General features: G+C 42.8%; 1 protein-coding gene across 5 annotated transcripts in view; it reads left to right on the top strand.

The window, feature by feature from the left end:
- The window catches only part of LOC110526533 (poly(rC)-binding protein 3), a 57,630-nt gene that overhangs the window by 28,442 nt on the left and 9,404 nt on the right, over nucleotides 1-19,784 (top strand). For 2 of the 5 annotated variants that reach the window (XM_036982186.1, XM_036982179.1), the window contains exon 2: nucleotides 19,574-19,616. The gene's annotated coding sequence lies outside the window, so the exon portion shown is untranslated. Of the gene's footprint in view, nucleotides 1-21; nucleotides 37-17,839; nucleotides 18,340-19,573; nucleotides 19,617-19,784 lie in introns of those variants that run through there. The other 3 variants (XM_036982195.1, XM_036982169.1, XM_036982202.1) reach the window with 3 other exon arrangements.

Genomic DNA, 19,784 nt, shown 5'->3' on the forward strand with positions numbered 1-19,784 from the left:
TCTTTCTTTTTGCTTGAACAGTTTCACCACCACCATGTGAGTTCTCTTCTTTTCGCTTACAACTTATAATACAGAGAGCACAGAAAACACACACACACACACACACACACACACACACACACACACACACACACACACACACCTAGTATTTCACTGTAATTCTTTACCTTGTATTTCTAACAGTTTAGCAGAAGGCCACCACAGAACATTAGAGTTGCTACGTGCATAAGAAAATAGTACATTTACGAAGTCATCTGTTTCCAATTGTCTAATTTGGAGATAAATTAGTCCAGTAGTCTACTAGATAAAGGTGTGTAGGTTGTGTTTTACAATATATCATGTACACTATTTTGTTGCTGTTTTTCATGTAACACACAAGATGTTCTGCAGTTATATTCTGAACTCTGCCTCATCTCTCTCCTGTTCTTCCCAGTTAAGACAGAGCCGGTAAACAGTGAGACTGCAGGCAAAAGTAACAACACACACAGTTTAAGCCTCTCATTTCTCCCTTAAAAAACATAGCTAAACACACATGGATACTCACAATGTTGTTGGTGTACCAGCCACATTAAAACTAACTACCACCAAGTTTACCATTGCAGTCATCTGTTTCCCTTCACACTAATACACATAAGCTGTTCATGTGATGTCACCATTACTCTCACTCTTGTTACAAAATATGCTTTTACCATATTTATTCCAAATAATATTTTATGCAGTGCGGGTGAAATGGACAATCAAACACATCAGCTGTTGGCTTCATTGGATAATATAATTGCCATGCAATCTTATCTTGTGCAATCTGTCCATTCTGTTGAAAGAATGATTGTCCGACATGAAATTCTCTGAAGGATGAGAAAGGAATCCAGCAGGTTTTCCGACAGGAAAATTACCCTGGAAACCTTGTAGAATTACCTGCAGGATTTTGGGTCCCTTTTGGTGTAGGACAATTCCTGCATGTCAGACAATCATTCTTCAGGAAACAAACCTGCAGGATTTATTTGAGAAATTTCTGCAGGACTCCTGCAGGATTGTTTTCCTGAAAGACTACCTGCATGATTCCTACAGGATCCTAAAGGATTCTTGCATGAATTTTCCTATAGGAAAGTGGCCCTGAAAATCCTGTGGGATATCCTGCAGGACTTCCTATTCCTGCAGGATATATATTCTGGAGGATTCCTGTAGGATTGTTTTCCTGAAATACTACCTGCATGATTCCTAAAGGATCCTGCAGGATTCTTGCAGGAATTGTCCTACAGGAAGTCGCCCTGAAAACAGTTTGGGATATCCTGCAGGACTTCCTATTTTTGTGCAGGAATGCTGTGACTTTTTGGTAAGGGATCATGCATCCTGTGATTGGTCAGATGCTCCTAACTAGCCCATCGCTGGCCAGTTCGGTCCGTTGCATACTCTCTCAAGTGTATAAGTATTAGCCAGGCCTGATCTGTGTTTTTTCCAGTGTCAGAGCGTGGGTGGACATACAGTACATAAAGGAAAATATTCAGACCCTTTGACTTTTTCCACATTTTGTTTCGTTACAGCTTCATTCTAAAATTTATTAAATATTTTTTCCCCTCAATCTATACACAATACCCAATAATGACAAAGCAAAAACAGATTGCAAATATATAAATAAAAAAAATAAAAAACAGATCACATTTACATAAGAATTTAGACCCTTTACTAAGTACTTTGTTGAAGCACCTTTGACAGAGATTACAGCCTCATGTCTTCGTAGATATGGCGCTACACATATCTGGGGAGTTTCTCCCATTCTTTTCTGCAGATCCTCAAGCTCTGTCAGGTTGGATGGGGAGTGTCTTTGCACAGCTATTTTCAGGTCTCTCCAGAGATGTTCGGTTGGGTTCCAGTCCAAGCTCTGGCTGGGCAACTCGAGGACATTCAGAGACTTGTCCCGAAGACACTCTTGCGTTGTTTTGGGGTCTTTGTCCTGTTGGAAGGCGAACCTTCGCACCAGTCTGAGGTCCTGAGCGGTCTGGAGCAGGTGTCCATCAAGGATCTCTCTGTACTTTGTTCTGTTCATCTTTGCCTCACAACTGACTTGTCTCCCCGTCCTTGCTACTGAAAAACATCCCCACACCATGATGCTGCCACCACCATGCTTCACTGTAGGGATGGTGCCAGGTTTCCTCCAGATGTGACGCTTGGCATTCAGGCCAAAGAGTTCAATCTTGGTTTCATCAGACCAGTTTCTCATTTTACTGAGGAGTGGCTTCCGTCTGGCCAATATCATAAAGGCCTGATTCTTTGGGACCTTCTCTGCTGCAAAATTATTTTGGTACCCTTTCCCAGATCTGTGCCTCGATACAATCCCTTCGACCTCAGGGCTTGGTTTTTGCTCTGAAATGCACTGTCAATTGTTGGACCTTATATAGACAGGTGTGTGCCTTTCCTAATCATGTCCAATTCATTTTACCACAGGTGGACTCCAAGTTGTAGAAACATCTCAAGAATGATCAATGGAAACAGGATGCACCAGAGCTCAATTTTGAGTCTCATGGCAAAGGGTCTGAATACTTATGTAAATAGGGTATTTTTTAGACATTTGCTAGCATTTCGAAAAACCTGTTTCACTTTGTAATTGTGGTATTGTGTGTAGATTGCTGAGAAATAAATACTTTTTTATCCATTTTAGAATAAGTCTGTAAGGTAACAAAATGTGGAAAAAGTCAAGGGGTCTGAATACTATATGTACAACAGCAAGCAATATTTGTACCACAATGCAGTTGTGAACATCCTAGGCATTCTATATTATACTACAACATCAGTCTAACTGAATATGGATGTTGTGTTGTTTGAATGCTCCAGGCAGGTTCCAGAATGTTCTTCAGCTGGTGAACCTCTTGTGTTGGGGAAAGGCGATGTTGGCAGGGATGTTGGGTTTGAGGGGTTGTGACTCTGGCTCCTTGTAGACAACCGTTTTGGTCCTTTCTGCACTGCACAGCCAGGTGGACATGCCTCACGTACATCAGTCTTCATGTCTTTCCAGGGGACTTGCAGCACACTCATCCAAAGTACTATATCCACCAACCCCCCTCATGCTAATAGATCAACACACACACTACCCACTCTCAAAAGACACCAGTCAGTCACCCACACCATCCCCTCTTTACTAATACCTACTTTTCTTCAATTGGAACAATCTTCTAAGCCTCCATAATACAGAGGGGACTACAGTAGAAGTTACACACCAATAAGACACGGACCATGTTCAAATAAAATACATTTTTATTGGTCACATACAAGGTCTTCAGCAGATGTTATTGCGGGTCTAGCGAAATGCTTGCGTTTCTAGCTCCGACAGTGCAGTAATATCTAACAAGTAATATCTAACAATTTCACAACATATACCCACTACACACAAATCCAGAGGAATGGAATTAAGAATATATAAATATATGGATGAGCAATGTCAGAGCGGCATAGACTAAGATACAGTAGAATAGTATAGAATACAGTGTATACATATGAGATGAGTAATGCAAGATATGCAAACATTATTAAAGTGAATAGTGTTCCATTTGTTAAAGTGGCCAGTGATTTCAAGTCTATGTATATAGGTAACAGCCTCTAATGTGTTAGTGATGGCTATTTAACAGTCTGATGGCTATTTAACAGTCTGATAGAAGCTGTTTTCCAGTCTCTCGGTCCCAGCTTTGATGCACCTGTACTTTCCTCGCCTTCTGGATAATAGCGGGGTGAACAGGTTGGTTCGGGTGGTTGTTGTCCTTGATGATATTTTGGGCCTCCTGTGACATCGGGTGCTGTAGGTGTCCTGAAGGGCAGGTAGTTTGCCCCCGGTGATGCATTGGGCAGACCGCAACACCCTCTGGAGAGCCCTGCAGTTGTCGGTGGTGCAGTTACCGTACCAGGCGGTGATACAGCCCGACAAGATGCTCTCAATTGTCAATTTTGTGAATGTTTGTGGGTTTTCGGTGCCAAGATACATTTCTTCAGCCTCCTGAGGTTGAAGAGGCGCTATTGCACCTTCTTCACCACACTGTCTGTGTGGGTGGACCATTCCAGTTTGTCAGTGATGTGTACGCCGAGGAACTTGAAGCTTTCCACCATCTCAACTGCGGTCCCGTTGATGTGCATAGAGGGTGCTCCCTCTGCTGTTTCCTGAAGTCCATGAAAGTTCCTTTGTTTTGTTGATTTTGAGTGAGAAATTATTTTCCTGGCACCACACTCCCAGAGCCCTCTCCTCCTCCCTGTAGGCTGTCTCTGTCACACCCTGATCTGTTTTACCTGTCTTTGTGCTTGTCTCCACCCCCCTCCAGCTGTCACCCATCTTCCTCATTATCCACAGTGTATTACCTGTGTTCTCGGTTTGTCGTTTGCCAGTTCGTCTGGTCTTTTCCGGTCTTACCAGCGTGTTTTCCCATCTCCCTGCTTTCTCATATTATTTTTCCTAGATTTCTCAGACCAGCTCCACAATGCTGTCTCTCTGCAAGGCGTCACCATTGGATGACATGAGGAGTTACTGCAATGTCTTATGGAGGGACTCCATAACCTGGCAGAGCGCCATGACCAGGCGTTCGATACCCTACTGGAGCAATTCCGCAGATTCCCCACTGGGCAGCGGGTCACACCTGTCATCTCCCAGCCTACCCCAGTGTCCCGAGAACCCCGCTTACCTCGTCTAGAGTGCAACACAGGAGATTGCAGAACCTGCCGGGTTTTAATCTCCCAGTGCTCCCTCATTTTCGAGCTGCAGCCTTCTTCGCTCCCCTCGGACCGCTTAAGGATAGCGTAATCATAAATCTGATGTCCGGGAGGGCACTTGCCTGGGCCACGGCGGTGTGGGAGCAACAGTCCGCGGTCTGCCTCAGTCTGGAGGAGTATGTGGCGGAATTTCGGAAGGTGTTTGATTCTCCGTTGTTTGGGAGAGGGGCTGCTCGTAAGCTGCTCCAGCTATTTCAAGACTCCCGTAATGTGGCATACTACGTGGTGGATTTTCGCACATTGGCAGCTGAGAGTGCCTGGAACCCGTAAGCATTGTTCGACATGTTCCTTCACAGATTATTGGAGGTGATCAAAGAGGAGCTCGCAGCCCGGGAGCTGCCAATGGACCCTGACTCCCTCATAGCCTTGACTATCTGGATCGATGTGCGGCTTTGAGAATGTAGGAGGGATAATCTGTGCCCTGTTGCCCTCATTCGGCATCGGTTCCCAACTCGCCCCCGAAGAATGCCGGAGAACCCGACGTCACCCGAGTTCTCTAGGGAATCACAGAGGGCTGCCGACTTGTCTCCTTCGGAGTCCATGCACCTGGGCGGGGCTAGATTGACTCTGGCTGAGCGCTTACGCAGACTCCACACAAAGAGCTATCTACAGTTGAAGCCGGAAGTTTACATCAACTTAGGTTGGAGTCATTAAAACAAGTTTTTCAACCACTCCACAAATGTCTTATTAACAAACTATAGCTTTGGCAAGTCGGTTAGGACATCCACTTTGTGCATGATGCAAGTAATCTTTCCAACAATTGTTTACAGACAGATCATTTCACTTATAATTCACTGTATCACAATTCCAGTGGGTCAGAAGTTTACATACACTAAGTTGACTGTGCCTTTAAACAGCTTGTAAAATTCCAGAAAATGATGTCATGGCTTTAGAAGCTTCTGGTAGGATAATTTACATTTGAGTCAATTGTAGGTGTACCTGTGGATGTATTTCAAGGCCTACTTTCAAACTCAGTGCCTCTTTGCTTGACATCATGGAAAAATCTAAAGAAATCAGCCAGGACCTCTGAAAAAAAATTGTAGACCTCAACAAGTCTGGTTCATTCTTGGGAGCAATTTCCAAACGCCTGAAGGTACCACGTTCATCTGTATAAACAATAGTATGCGAGTATGAACAGCATGGGACCATGCAGCCTTCATACCGCTCAGGAAGGAGACGCGTTCTCTCTCCTAGAGATGAATGTACTTTGGTGCGAAAAGTGCAAATCAATCCCAGGACAACAGCAAAGGACCTTATGAAGATGCTGGTGGAAACAGGTACAAACATATCTAAATCCACAGTAAAATGAGTCCTATATCGACATAACCTGAAAGGCCGCTCAGCAAGGAAGATGCCACTGCTCCAAAACCGACATAAAAAAGCCAGACTACGGTTTGCAACTGCACATGGGGACAAAGATGGTACTTTTTGGAGAAATGTCTTCTGGTCTGATGAAACAACAATAGAACTGTTTAAACAATTTAAAGGCAATGCTTCCAAATACTAATTGAGTGTATGTAAACTTCTGACCCACTGGAAATGTGATGAAAGAAATAAAAGCTGAACGAAATAATTCTCTCTACTATTATTCTGAGATTTCACATTCTTAAAATAAAGTGGTGATCCTAACTGACCCAAGACAGGGAATATTTATTAGGATTAAATGTCAGGAACGGTGAAAAACTTGAAATGTAAATGTATTTGGCTAAGATGTACAGTATGTAAACTTCCGACTTCAACTGTATATTGTGGAGCTACTGGACATTTCGTAGCTACATGCCCATTAACAACCCAGGCTTATCAAGAAGGTGCGAGTACTCTGGTGGGCCATATGGATAACGTTTCCTCTCCCCTTATTCACACCCCTTTCCATGCCATCCTGCTGTGGTGGAACCAGTAGCAATCTCTCTGGGTACTCATCGACTCTGGGGCCGATGAGAGCTTTTTTGGATGCTACCCTGGCGTCCAAGCTGGGCATCCCCACTCAGCCCCTCTCCATTCCCATGGACGTTAGAACGCTGGGCGGGTGCTCTTTAGGCCTGGTCACTCACAATACCACTCCCATCAACCTACGAGTGTGAGGGAACCACAGTGAGGCAATCCAACTTATGCTGATTAAGTCTCCTCAGGTTCCCGTGGTATTGGGATTCTCTTGGCTCCAGAGACACAATCCCATCATAGACTGGACTGCTGATGTCATTATGGGCTGGAGCCCGTTCTGCCATGCCCATTTTCTGAAGTCAGCGCAACCTGCCCCGGGAAATCTTCCTGTGGGCTCGGAAGTTGCCCCGGACCACTCCACCATTCCTGCAGAGTACCAGGACCTATGGGAGATTTTCAGCAAGGCGCGGGCCCCTTCACTTCCTCTACACCTACCCTATTACTGCTGGATTGACCTTCTCCCAGGCACCACACTGCCCGGGGATGACTGTACACTCTGTCGGGTCCGGAGTACAAGGCTATGGAGACTTACATTGAGGACTCCCTAGCTGCAGGGTGTATCCGTCCTTCTGCCTCCCCAGCCAGCTCAGGGAGTCTTCTTTGGGGAGAAGGACAAAACCCTACGCCCGTGCATCGACTACCGTAGCCATAATGACATCATAGTGAAGAACTGCTACCCGCTACCACTCATAAGCTCTGCCTTTGTGCCAACCCAGGGAGCCACCGTTTTCTCCAAGTTGTACCTGCGGAACGCCTACCATCTGGTGCGGATACGGGAGGGAACGAGTGGAAGACTGCCTTCAACACGGCCATCGGCCACTAAGAATACCTGGTCATGCCATTTTGGACTTACCAACGCTCCTGCTGTGTTCCAGGCCGTGGTTAACTTCTTGCGGATCATTGGGGCGCTACCGTCCCACCTGGCCAACATACGGTGAAATTGCAGAGCGTGAAATTCAAATGACAAAAATCGTAACATTAAACATTCATGAAAATGCAAGTGTTATACATCAGTTAAAAGCTTAACTTCTTGTTATTCCAGACGCTTTGTCAGATTTCAAAAAGGTTTTACGGCAAAAGCACACCATGCGATTATCTGAGGACAGCACCCCGCACACAAAAGCATTACATTTCCAACCAAGCAGAGGCATCACGAAAGTCAGAAATAGCGATGAAATAAATCACTTACCTTTGAAGATCTTCATCCGGTTGCAATCACAAGGGTCCCAGATACATAACAAATTGTCCTTTTGTTCGATAAAGTCCTTTTATATCCCAAAAAAGTCAGTTTCATTGGCGCACTTTACTCAGTAATCCACCGGTTTCCCTCGTTCAAAATGCATACAAATGAATCCCGTAAATTACCAATAAACTTCTTCCAAACATATCAAACAACGTTACTAATCAATCCTCAGGTACCCTAATATGTAAATAAACGCTAAGATTTAAGACGGAGAATACCGGATACCATTACTGGAGATAAATGACGAAGTGTGCGCCCTCACCGGAACGCGCAACAAACACACAGCCAAAATGCGAGCCACTTAGAAAAACTACAAATTTTAGCAAATTTTTCAAAAAACAAGCATGAAACTCTTTCTAAAGACTGCTGACATCTAGTGGAAGCCCTAGTAACTGCAATCTGGGAGGTATTCCTTTTATATTCCCATTCCCAGCCATTGTAATCAGTGATGAGCTTTAAAAAAAATAATTCTGGATGGACTGTCCTCTGGTTTTTGCCTGCCATATCAGTTCTGTTATACTCACAGACATTATTTTAACAGTTTTGGAAACTCTAGAGTGTTTTCTATTGTATGCATTTCTATTGTATGCTTCTCGGCCTGAGTAACAGGCAGTTTTCTTTGGGCACCTCATTCATCCAAACTTCCAAATACTGCACCTTAGCCTGAAGAAGTTAATGAGGTTCTCCGCGACATGTTGAACCAGTTCGTTTTCTCCCACTCAGCCAAAGAACATGTGCTCCTCGTCCGACAGGTCCTCCAGCGCCTCCTGGAAAACCAGCCTTTTGTGAAAGCAAATTCCATCGCTCCAACATCCCCTTCCTTGGTTACATCATCGCTGCAGGGAATGTACAGATGGATCCCAGGAAGGTGAGAGTGGTGGTGGATAGGCCCCAGCCTACATCCAGAGTGCAACTGCAACATTTCCTGGGGTTTGCCAATTTCTATCACTGCTTTTTTCCGGGGTTACAGCACCCTGGCTTCACCCCTGTCTGCACTCACCTCTCCCAAGGTTCCGTTCACATGGTCCCCAGCTGCTGACTGTGCGTTCTGGGACCTCAAGCACCGCTTCACCACTGCTCCCATATTGGTTCATCCTATCCCTTCCCATCAGTTCGTGATGGAGGCCAATGCTTCTGATGTCGGAGTGAGAGCTGTCCTGTCCCAGTGTTCTGCCCTGGACCTCAAGTTACATCCCTGCGCCTTCTTCTCCCATCGCCTCAATGCCACAGAGAGGAACACAGAGAGGAACTAGCTTCTCGATGTGAAGATGGCATTGGAGGAGTGGAGACACTAGTTAGAGGGGGTGGAACATCCTTCATTGTGTGGATGGACCACAAGAACCTGGAATGGTCTTCTTCTGGCTGGTCTACCACTGCCTGTCCCTCACCATTTTTGCTCTCACATATCCATGGACTTCATCACAGGTCTTGCTCCATCTGATTGCAACACCGCCATCCTGACAGTAGTGGACCGGTTTTCCAAAGCCGCCCACTTCATTCCTCTCCCCAAGCTACTCTCTGCATAAGAGATGGTCCAGCTCATGATGCATCATGCCGATCTGCACACTCATTGGGTCGTCGGCCAGCCTGTCCTCCAGGTTTCACCCGCAGTCCAAAGGCCAGTCGGAGCAAGCCAATCAAGATCTGGAGACAACTCTTCGCTGCCTTGTCTCTGCCAACCCCACCACCTGGAGCCAGCAACTTGAGTGGGCTGAATACACACGCAACACCCTCCCCTGCTCTGCCACTGGGCTTTCGCCTTTCAAGTGTTCCCTGAGGTATTAGCCCCCGCTGTTCCTAGAGCAAGAGGAAGAGGTCGGCAGCTCTTGCTGTACCTGGATAGGAGCCCGGCCGGCTCTTCTCAAGACCACCTCCAGGTATTGACAACAAGCGGACCACCACCAGACACCGACTCCCCGGTATCGTCTCCGGTAACAGCTGCCTAATTACTGTACATTGATATGCTTTGGAATGTCTAGCCAGCGTATTATGAAAGCTAGCTTGCTAGATTTAGCTTTAGGTAAACAATTGTTGTTCGCTAACTAGCTAGTTAGCTACATTACCTCCGCTTGACTTATTTTCTGCTGCTCTGCTGATGTTGATTGATCGGACAGCTCCCTCTTTGAAGTGAAGGGGAAAATCAATAGAATAGCATCACTTTTCAATGTCCGACAACATAGTTAAGTTAACATAGTTAAGACTTCCGTTCCTTTTCAAAATCCTCTGGCTGAAAGTTCTGGCTACAAACACAGACATTTTGATATTTGTCACACCTCCACAAGGGGCGGTCCTTAACGTCTTGAACAATCTACATGAATTCTGGATATTGTGGTTTGCTTACAACCAGGCGACGGTGAGATGCAGAAACTCTCATATTTGCATGTAGTGAGGAAATTCTACATTTTTATGACACGTAAATAACATTAATGGACATACACAGTGAAAGAGTAGAAATGTCCCTTTAATGACTAGATTACTAATCTACTCCTTCCCTGAAAATCCCACCCCCAATAATGAATTGACAGGTCTGAAACCCAAACCAACTCCGTGGCTCTAAAATATCCTACTCCTCCCCTGACAGTCCCACCCACAGTGATAGATTGACAGGTGAAATTGTTAAGAATAACGTATTGAATAACGTATTGACAATGAGGAAATAAAATGGGAGGAATAATGTTTTACCCATTAAGAATTACAATTTTGTACTTGGTAAATTAATTAAGATTTTTTTTTTTGTTACATTTTATTTTTGTCACAAATGATACTCATGTAGTACAATTACAAATTAGAGTTTTGATTGATCATTTTTTATTGAATTCTCAGGGAGAAAAAGGTGTAGATTCACGCGCAGAGCAAGGCAGGTGTTGATTTCGCCTTCGCAGAAGGCAGGAATCGTAGTCACAGGCAGGTAATTGTCATACGCAGGTAGGCAAACAGGCAAGTGAATCAAAACCAGGACTGAAGGGTATAACTGGTTCTCACAAACGAGCTAGGAAAAAGCTTCACAGAGGCTCACGGAGGCACAAACAGAATGAACTGAACTAAATAAGGAGCTGATGAGACCAGGTGAGTAACTAACACTGGTGAAATCAATGAACAAAAATGAAAGACAGGGCTACGTTCAAGAACACAAAAAAAACAGGGCTACGTTCAAGAACACAACGAAACAGAACACAAGGTTCACTAAGCAAATAAATACAGAACTTTTAACACTTTTAACAATTTACTTTCTCAGTATTGCAGTGTTATCTGATAGGGCGTTGAACAAGAACTGTCAACTTGAAAATGCAAACTGGAGTTTTGCATTTAAGTTTGGTAATTGATTATGTTCACATAAAAACAATATTGCATACTTATTAATTAATAATTAGCATTATCCAATGTGATTTTTTTGGGGACGCTATATACAGTATATCCTGAAATTGCCCCTCTGCTATAAAAATAATAAAATGTATCTCCTTTAATATGGGTCAAATTTGAACTGTTTGGGCAAGACGAGCAGGGGTCTCCAACCTTTTCTCTCATAAGAACATAGAACAGCACTGTCTGCATACATAATGTAATTGCGTTTTGGTTCGTAAAACTTCTTATGGCTAGGGGCAGTATTGAGTAGCTTGGATTAATAAGGTGCCCAGAGTAAACTGCCTGCTCCTCAGTCCCAGTTGCTAATATATTCATTAGGATATTTGGATAGAAAACACTCTGAAGTTTCTAAAACTGTTTGAATGATGTCTGTGAGTATAACAGAACTCATATGGCAGGCAAAAACCTGAGAAAAAATGCAACCAGGAAGTGGAAATTCTGAGGTTGGTCGATTTTCAACTCAGCCCCTATTGAAGATACAGTGGGATATTGGTAATCTTGCACTTCCTAAGGCTTCCACTAGATGTCAACCGTCTATAGAAACTTGTTTGAGGCTTCTACTGTGAAGGGGGGCTGAATGAGAGGGGAATGAGTCAGAGGTCTGCCAGCAGCCACGAGCTGGTCACGCGCATTCACATGAGAGGTAGCTCCCGTCACATTTGCTTTTCTGAAGACAAAGAAATTCTCCGGTTGGAACATTATTGAAGTTTTATGTTAAAAACATCCTAAAGATTGATTCTATACATCGTTTGACATGTTTCTACGGACTGTAACGGAACTTTTTGACATTTCGTCTGCAACTAGTGAACACGCTTCGTGAGTTTTGTTTACCAAACGCGCTAACAAAAGTAGCTATTTGGACATAAATGATGGACATTATCGAACAAATCAACCATTTATTGTGGAACTGGGATTCCTGGGAGTGTATTCTGATGAAGATCATCAAAGGTAAGTGAATATAATGTTATTTCTGACTTCTGTTGACTGCACAATATGGCGGATATCTTTTTGGCTTGTTGGGTTTCTGAGCGCCGTACTCAGATTATTGCATGGTTTGCTTTTACCCTAAAGCTTTTTTGAAATCTGACACAGCAGTTGCACTAAGGAGAAGTTTATCTGTATTTCCATGTATAACACTTGTATTTTCATCAACATGTTATAATGGGTATTTCTGTAAATTGATGTGGCTCTCTGCAAAATCACTGGATGTTTTTGGAACTACTGAACATAACGCACCAATGTATACTGACATTTTTTTATATAAATATGAATTTTATCAAACAAAACATACATGTATTGTGTAACATGAAGTCCTATGAGTGTCATCTGATGAAGATCATCAAAGGTTAGTGATTAATTCTATCTCTATTTTTACTCTTTTACTCTTTGGCTGGAAAAATGGCTGTGTTTTTCTGTGATATGGCTCTGACCTAACATAATTGTTTGTGGTGCTTTCGCTGTAAAGCCTATTTGAAATTGGACACTGGTGCGATTAACAACAAGATTACCTTTAAAATGGTATAAGGTATTTGTATGTTTGAGGAATTTTAATTATGAGATTTCTGTTGTTTTGAATTTGGCGCCCTGCACTTTCACTGGCTGTTGTCATATCTATCCCGTTAACGGGATCTCAGCCCTAAGAAGTTTTTTAAAACCACACATTTTGAACAAAAATAATTTTCCCTTGAGATGATTTTACGTTTTATCAAATCTGTAGTTTTCAATTACAGGACTAAGCTACTATAAATGATTTTCCAGTTATTTTTTAAATTGTCATTCTGTTTAGTAGTGGCCTTTTAACCCGTGTTTGGGTTTGTGGGAATCATTTTCAATGTTTACTAAAAGAAAAATGATACCTGAGACTCATTGGCCTTTGCTCATTTTCTTTTAAGAACATGTAAAATAACACATTTTCATTACATATGTGGTGTTCGGGTCCACTGGAAAAGTGTGTGTGTGTGTGTGTGTGTGTGTGTGTGTTTAGGTGAAAACAAGTAAAAATGTGCAAAAAGGTTTGCTGTGTGCCTTCACTCTGTCTTCCACTTCCCTTGGCGTGCTGTTTCAACATAGCACCAATAACCTGTCTGTCTCCCACATTTCTATCACTCTTTGCCCTTTGTAGTATGTGAAACTACACAATGTCTTGCGGGAACTTGCACAATGTTATTACAATACGTTATTTCGATACATTGTAAAAAATTCAGTATTTTCCCACACTACCACAGCCAGGTGCAAATTGTGGGAGGGGCACAACAAATAAATAGCTTTGCATGTGTGGCTCCTTACCACAACCAATCAGTATGGCAAAAATAATGTCTGCAAAGAGGGCCTTACAAATTATTTTTGCAGAGTGAGAAGCTAGTGTGGAAGGAGCGTCTTCCACTTTGGAAAATGAAGAATTTTCAGAATATGAGGATCTTGTCTCTGACAATTCTGAGTCTGACAGTGAGTTGGAAGAAGAGGATGAGATTGACCCTCAGCCAGCCCTAGGACCAGTCCGTCAGCAACCAGCCCCAGGACCATCCCTTCAGCAACCAGCTCATCAGCAGCCTGCAGGAGGTGAAATATGGATGTAAAAAAAATTGTGGAATTGAATGGTCTTCTTGCCCAAGGGATGAGCCACCCCGCATGGCTGCCTATGTGATAAGGATGCAACCAGGGCCGACTTGGATGGCGGTTACTCATGTGCAGGACATACATTTTGAACTGTTCATCCCAGACACCATCCACAAAATCATCCTGGACTGCACTAATTTGGAGGGAAGGTATGTTTTTGGAGAGAGATGGAAGGAGATGGACTAAACTCATTTACATTCATACTTTGGGGTTCTTATCCTTGCTGGTGTTTTCAGATTTTCAGATGCAATGGGGAATCCACAGAATCCCTGTGGGATGCAGAAACAGGAAGATAACTTTTCCTCGCAACAATGTCTCTGGAAAACTTTCACATTATTTCCAGGATTATCCGCTTCGATAATCGAGACACCAGACCAGCTCGGCGGCAGAAGGACAAGCTACCTGCAATCAGGTCCGTGTGGGATAAGTGGGTGGACCGCCTTCCCCTGTTTTACAACCCTGGGCCCAACGTTACTGTTTATGAGCAGATTATGCCATCGTCTAAACCCGCAAAATCTGGAATCAAGATCTGGGCTGCCTGTGATGCTGCTGCTTCATATGTGTGGAACTTGCAAGTGTATACGGGGAAGCCAGATGGAGGAGCCCCTGAGAAGAACCAAGGGATGCGGGTTGTCCTGGACGTGACACAGGGACTCCGTGGCCACAACATCACATGATAACTTATTTTACTTCGCACAAGCTGGGACAGGAGCTCCTCAAGAGGAAGCTGACGATGTCAGGAACAGTACAAAAAAACAAGCCAGAACTCCCACCTATTAATTCCTCTAAGTTTGTGTTCACGGCCAACTCATCACTAGTGTCCTACGTGCCAAAGAAAGGCAAAAATGTGGTACTCATGAGTACGCTGCATAGGGATGAGAGAATCTGTGAACAGGAACATCAAAAACCATAAATCATAATGAATTACAAAGCCACAAAAGAAGGGGTGAACAATTTAGACTAGCTGGTGACTGGCTACAGCTGCAAAAGAAGAACCCTACGCTGATATTCTTCAACATCTTGGACATCTCAGTGTACAACGCGTTTGTCATCTGGATGGCGTTCAACCCAGACTGGAACAGAGGGAAGCTCCAGAGGAGATGGCTCTTTCTTGAGGAGCTGGGCAAGGCATTGGTAAGACCTCAAATCCAGAGGAGGCAACATATCCCAAGGACCTCAGCTTCTGAAGCCACCGTGAGGAGGATGTTGGTGCCCCATCCGCCTGACCCACAGAACCAAGAACTTAGTGATGTTGCATGTGTGTGTGTTTGTCTGAATCTCCTACCTTGGCCTGCTGTAACTATATATGTGTGTGAGTGAGATGTTAGTGAAATTCCCGAACTAAGGATTTTCATCATTCTAGCCGGTAACGTAACGAAGAAGGGCTGCGATGTGTGTGGACCCAAGAAGGACAGGAAAACACAGTACACATGCATCAAGTGCAAGAAATACATTTGCAACACACACACACAGTAAAACTCTGTCCCTCATGTGGTGTGTAGACCGGCCTTCTTTTGTGTTCGGTGGGACTCATTTATCATTTCCATAAAATACTGTATCTAAAATGTGTCCTTCCAATTTGTTCAGTTCTAGATAAACATGTTCAAGATAAACATGATTTTCTTTCTACCCATGTCTTGATAATTGCGCTTTTATTGATTTAAATGTGATCTGGCAGAGGTAAATGGCAAATATTAACCATGTATGCTGTCTATACTGCTTGTAATTGATTTAAGTCAACATCTAAGTATTTTTACGTAAATTGTTATGGCTGTATCGTTTTAAAAACCCAATAATGTGGGTCCATCAGACCCGCGAACATTTGGTGAATAACCAAAACATGAACACCACACAAGGGTTAAACAACACACCACATTGAATAGGCGACATATCTTAGGCTACAGATTTATCTATTTGAATACAGACGTGCTCAAAACATTACTAATGATTGAAAATGACAAATTACCCAATGGATCATGAGTTTGCTCCGCTGCTTTGAAAGTGCGGGTGCAGCTGCTCTGTTTGTTCCATTGCTCAGGTGCCTATGAATAGAGGCGTTACGTTTCTGTAAGCTAAGCACTCGGACAGTAGGGCAAGTTCACGTGCGTCGTACTTGATCCCCATGTCCATAACTGTTTTGGTGACAGTCGTTTTTAGCAACCACTCGTCGAGTTTTCTGTCTGTGGCTTGTTACGTCAGATTTGGCCCACCCGAATGTAGGGCAGGCCAGCCCCTTACGACGATCCGCCCATAACGCCAGCTCTGTATTGTTGCATATTACATTCAAAGGCCAATTTTGAAACATGTACAGCATGTTGCATTTTATTCTATTGAATTAACTGGCTGTTAAAATAACTAAATTGATGTTCATTATGTTGTGTTTTGGTGATTAAATCAATGTTCCCCCGGTATTTTGGATGATCAATGGTGGTGAAAGATGTCTTCAAATAAAATGAATGCACAATAAAACGTTTTGAATATGACACTTGCTGCGTCACATGTGTTAACTGTTTGGAGTTTTGTACGAAGAGAATTGAAAATTCCAGGTGATAAAAAAAACAAAACTGTAATGTGTATAGTTTAACTGCTGAAAAAGTTCTATATTTTAATGTATCAATTTGACATCAATTTATCTTAGAAGGTAAAACCAAATCCTATAAGGATGTGAATGTAAATACTACATCACCATTCCCATCAGCCAGTGTGCTTCAAAAGGACAAAGTGTAGTCACTGTACAGTATGGGCTACCATTTGGAATTATTGTGTAGTGTACAATGCACTGCTGAAGTACCTGGGTTGTATAACCTGGTGTATAACAATATTACATTTTTTACACTGTAAGCTGATGAATTTCAAGCAGAGATACAGGCGATGCTGTATCAGTTGACAAGTTATGTAGAAAAGGTGATCTTGTACAATGGTGCATGTGGCAGAAATGACATACTATTTTCTACATTGTGGAATAATAGTGGATACATCAAAACTATGAAATAACAGATATGGAATCATGTAGTAACCAAAAAGGGTTAAACAAATCAAAATATACTTCAGAATCTTCGAAGTAGCCACCCTTTGCCTTGATGACAGCTTTGCACATGCTTGGCATTCTCTCAACCAGCTTCACCTGGAATGCTTTTCCAACACTCTTGAAGGAGTTCCCACATATGCTGAGCACTTGTTGGCTGCTTTTCCTTCACTCTGTGGTCCAACTCATCCCAAACCATCTCAATTGGGTTGAGGTCAGGTGACTTTGGAGGCCAGGTCATCTGATGCAGCACTCCATGACTCTCCTTCTAGGTCAAATAGCCCTTACAAAGGCTGGAGGTGTGTTCTGGGTCATGGTCCTGCATGTACTGTATCAGTATAATGAAACTGTAAGACTGACATATTTCTCAACATGCTCACAACCTGCCATTGGATACAAATTATTTAAAAAATGGTACACGTCAAGTGTTATCAGTTTAAAGATTTGTACTTAGAGTTGTGAAGATATACCACTAACATTGAAAAAAACTGTAATACACACATTTACACCAACTCATGGGACATTGTTGGAGACAAATTGTGTTTTTTTAAAGTAGGGAGACCAAAGCACATGGTCTGGAAGCATGTGATGTGAGAAGTTCACAGAGGCCATTATTGTCTTCCTATCATGCAGCGATGCAGCAGTAATTAAATATGCCACTTATGCTTCACTGATTAATTTCCCTTCACAATTTGGTGGCTCAGCTGAATGCAGCTTTATGGGCAGAAGGGCTATATTGTAGCCATTATTGCCTCATTACTGGTTGTAAGGGCTTGGCGTGGGGGAGGGGCAGAGTGAGGGTAAAGCACCCCATGAAGACATTATGGTTGTCTCTCCAAACATAACTACACTCTCCATTGTCAGTTCTGTCTTCATTTTTCTGATGTGATGTGTTTAACTTTATTGAAGTAGGGAGCAGCTTGCTAATCTGTCAGAGAATCTAAACAACCAACAATTTAATGATGTAGTTTACAAAGAGTTTCTACGGGATTTTCTCGTTAATTCTTTGGTTGACCGTAAATTGTTAGACTTCTACAATGTCCTCCATACAGTCACTGTAATTATACCTCTCTCAGGACAGTGTCCTGCAGAAGAGCCACTTTGCTCTGCCCTCACTCCACAGAGCGATGCCTCCCTTGTGTCACTGACATGGAGAGATGCAGGTTCACTTGCCCTGCGTAGGGGCTTATCTAGGGCTAAGCTAGGGGGACGGACAAATAGCAAAGCCAGCCTCAATCCAGCCAGCCGGGCTAAGGGCACAGAAAGCCATCTGTCCCTTCTCTGTGCAATAACTGACAACAAAGGGGGTCAAACATTTAACGAGGACTGTAAAACTAGGGGACTATTCATTCTGGAGTGACAAAGAAGAGAGGAAGAGGAACAAATATTTATACTAAAACAGCAGGTTAGTGTTTTATACTAATAGTTATTTTTTTACATTACAGGCTCCTCAACCAATGTAGCTAATAGAGGATTAGGCTTTGCAGCTATTCATGTTTCCCTTGGTAATAATATTGCAAATAAGAAAACTACAGAAGTCTTATTCAACCGTAGACCTTAATCCCCTGTTCTTTTAACAACTTACAAATAAATTGCCCAATAGCCGGTTGCCCTGAGTTGACACAGACTTAGCTACCCATGTCATTGAATTTCTAAACCCTTATTGTTAGATGCAATGCAATTCCATTGAATCTACAGTACTGAATTTAATTGATGAAACTCAAGCAAGGCTTTTGGTCAAATATTGTGGGTTTGAGTATACATATATTTGCCAATGTTCTATGCCCTTGTATACGAGGAGGAACTTTTATCCACTCATTAAGATGGGCCTAATCTCATTTCATGATGTGAGAGGAATGTTTTAAAATGCTCCGATGTAATACAATGCTATGTAGGCCCTATCACACACAATTATGGGGTGGAGAGTTTTAAAGCGCACAACATAGCCTCTGAGCAAAGTCACTTGTCTCATGATAAGCTTTCAATTTCAGTATTAATATCGTTCCATTTCTTCGACAAGATCAAATTCAAAATCCTCATATTGTCCTGAGAATCAGTTAGTCAAGAGTACCTGTGTTCCCTGAAGTGTAATTCCAGTTTGGTTACAAAGATTAGATTTTTATCAACACATTTTTGTCACTGTACATGTTCAATTGTTAAATCATGCTCATGGCTGCTCCTGTGGAGCGTTTTGTTCTGTCGTCTTGAGTGGGTGCTGACATGCTAGAGGTGACTGAAATGGGTCAAAAGGGTCTTAAGCATTAACCAAACAAATCCGGGCCTATGGGATTAGGCTGGGATGTTGCTGTTTGTTGGATGCATTTAGTGTAATTATAATGACACAGAGAAGGGAATCACTCTTGTTAGGCTATATATACCCTGCTGCTCAACAACTCTTTGAATTCCTAATATTATTGTCTGCAGAAATATTATATTATTTTCTATATGGAGTGAAGATGTTTGCATTGCTTGCTGGGAATTGACCCAGGCTTGACTTAGCAATGAATGTTGAAGCAATTATAATTAAAGAATCATATACAGTACTGTTTGAATGTAAATGACATGTTATTGTCAAACTCAAACATTATTTTACCCATCACCATTGTGTGTAATCCTTGTTGCTTCCATGTCTTTCTTAGGTGTGGCATGCCGGCAAAGCGTTGTCTTCATCTATTGGTGTAGGTAAGTATCTTTGGGGCAAAGGGTGGAATTGGACCAGAAATCGGCCCTGTCATTTCTAACAAACCAGACCATTTATTTTCCTCGAGACCCCACACCGGCCCATTTATTTTCTTGAGGCCCACATTATTAGCCAGATAATGATCATTTTGTGCGAAAAACCCAAGTTAG

Source organism: Oncorhynchus mykiss, chromosome 1 (assembly GCF_013265735.2).
Source record: "Oncorhynchus mykiss isolate Arlee chromosome 1, USDA_OmykA_1.1, whole genome shotgun sequence".
In the NCBI taxonomy this organism is placed as follows: domain Eukaryota; kingdom Metazoa; phylum Chordata; class Actinopteri; order Salmoniformes; family Salmonidae; genus Oncorhynchus; species Oncorhynchus mykiss.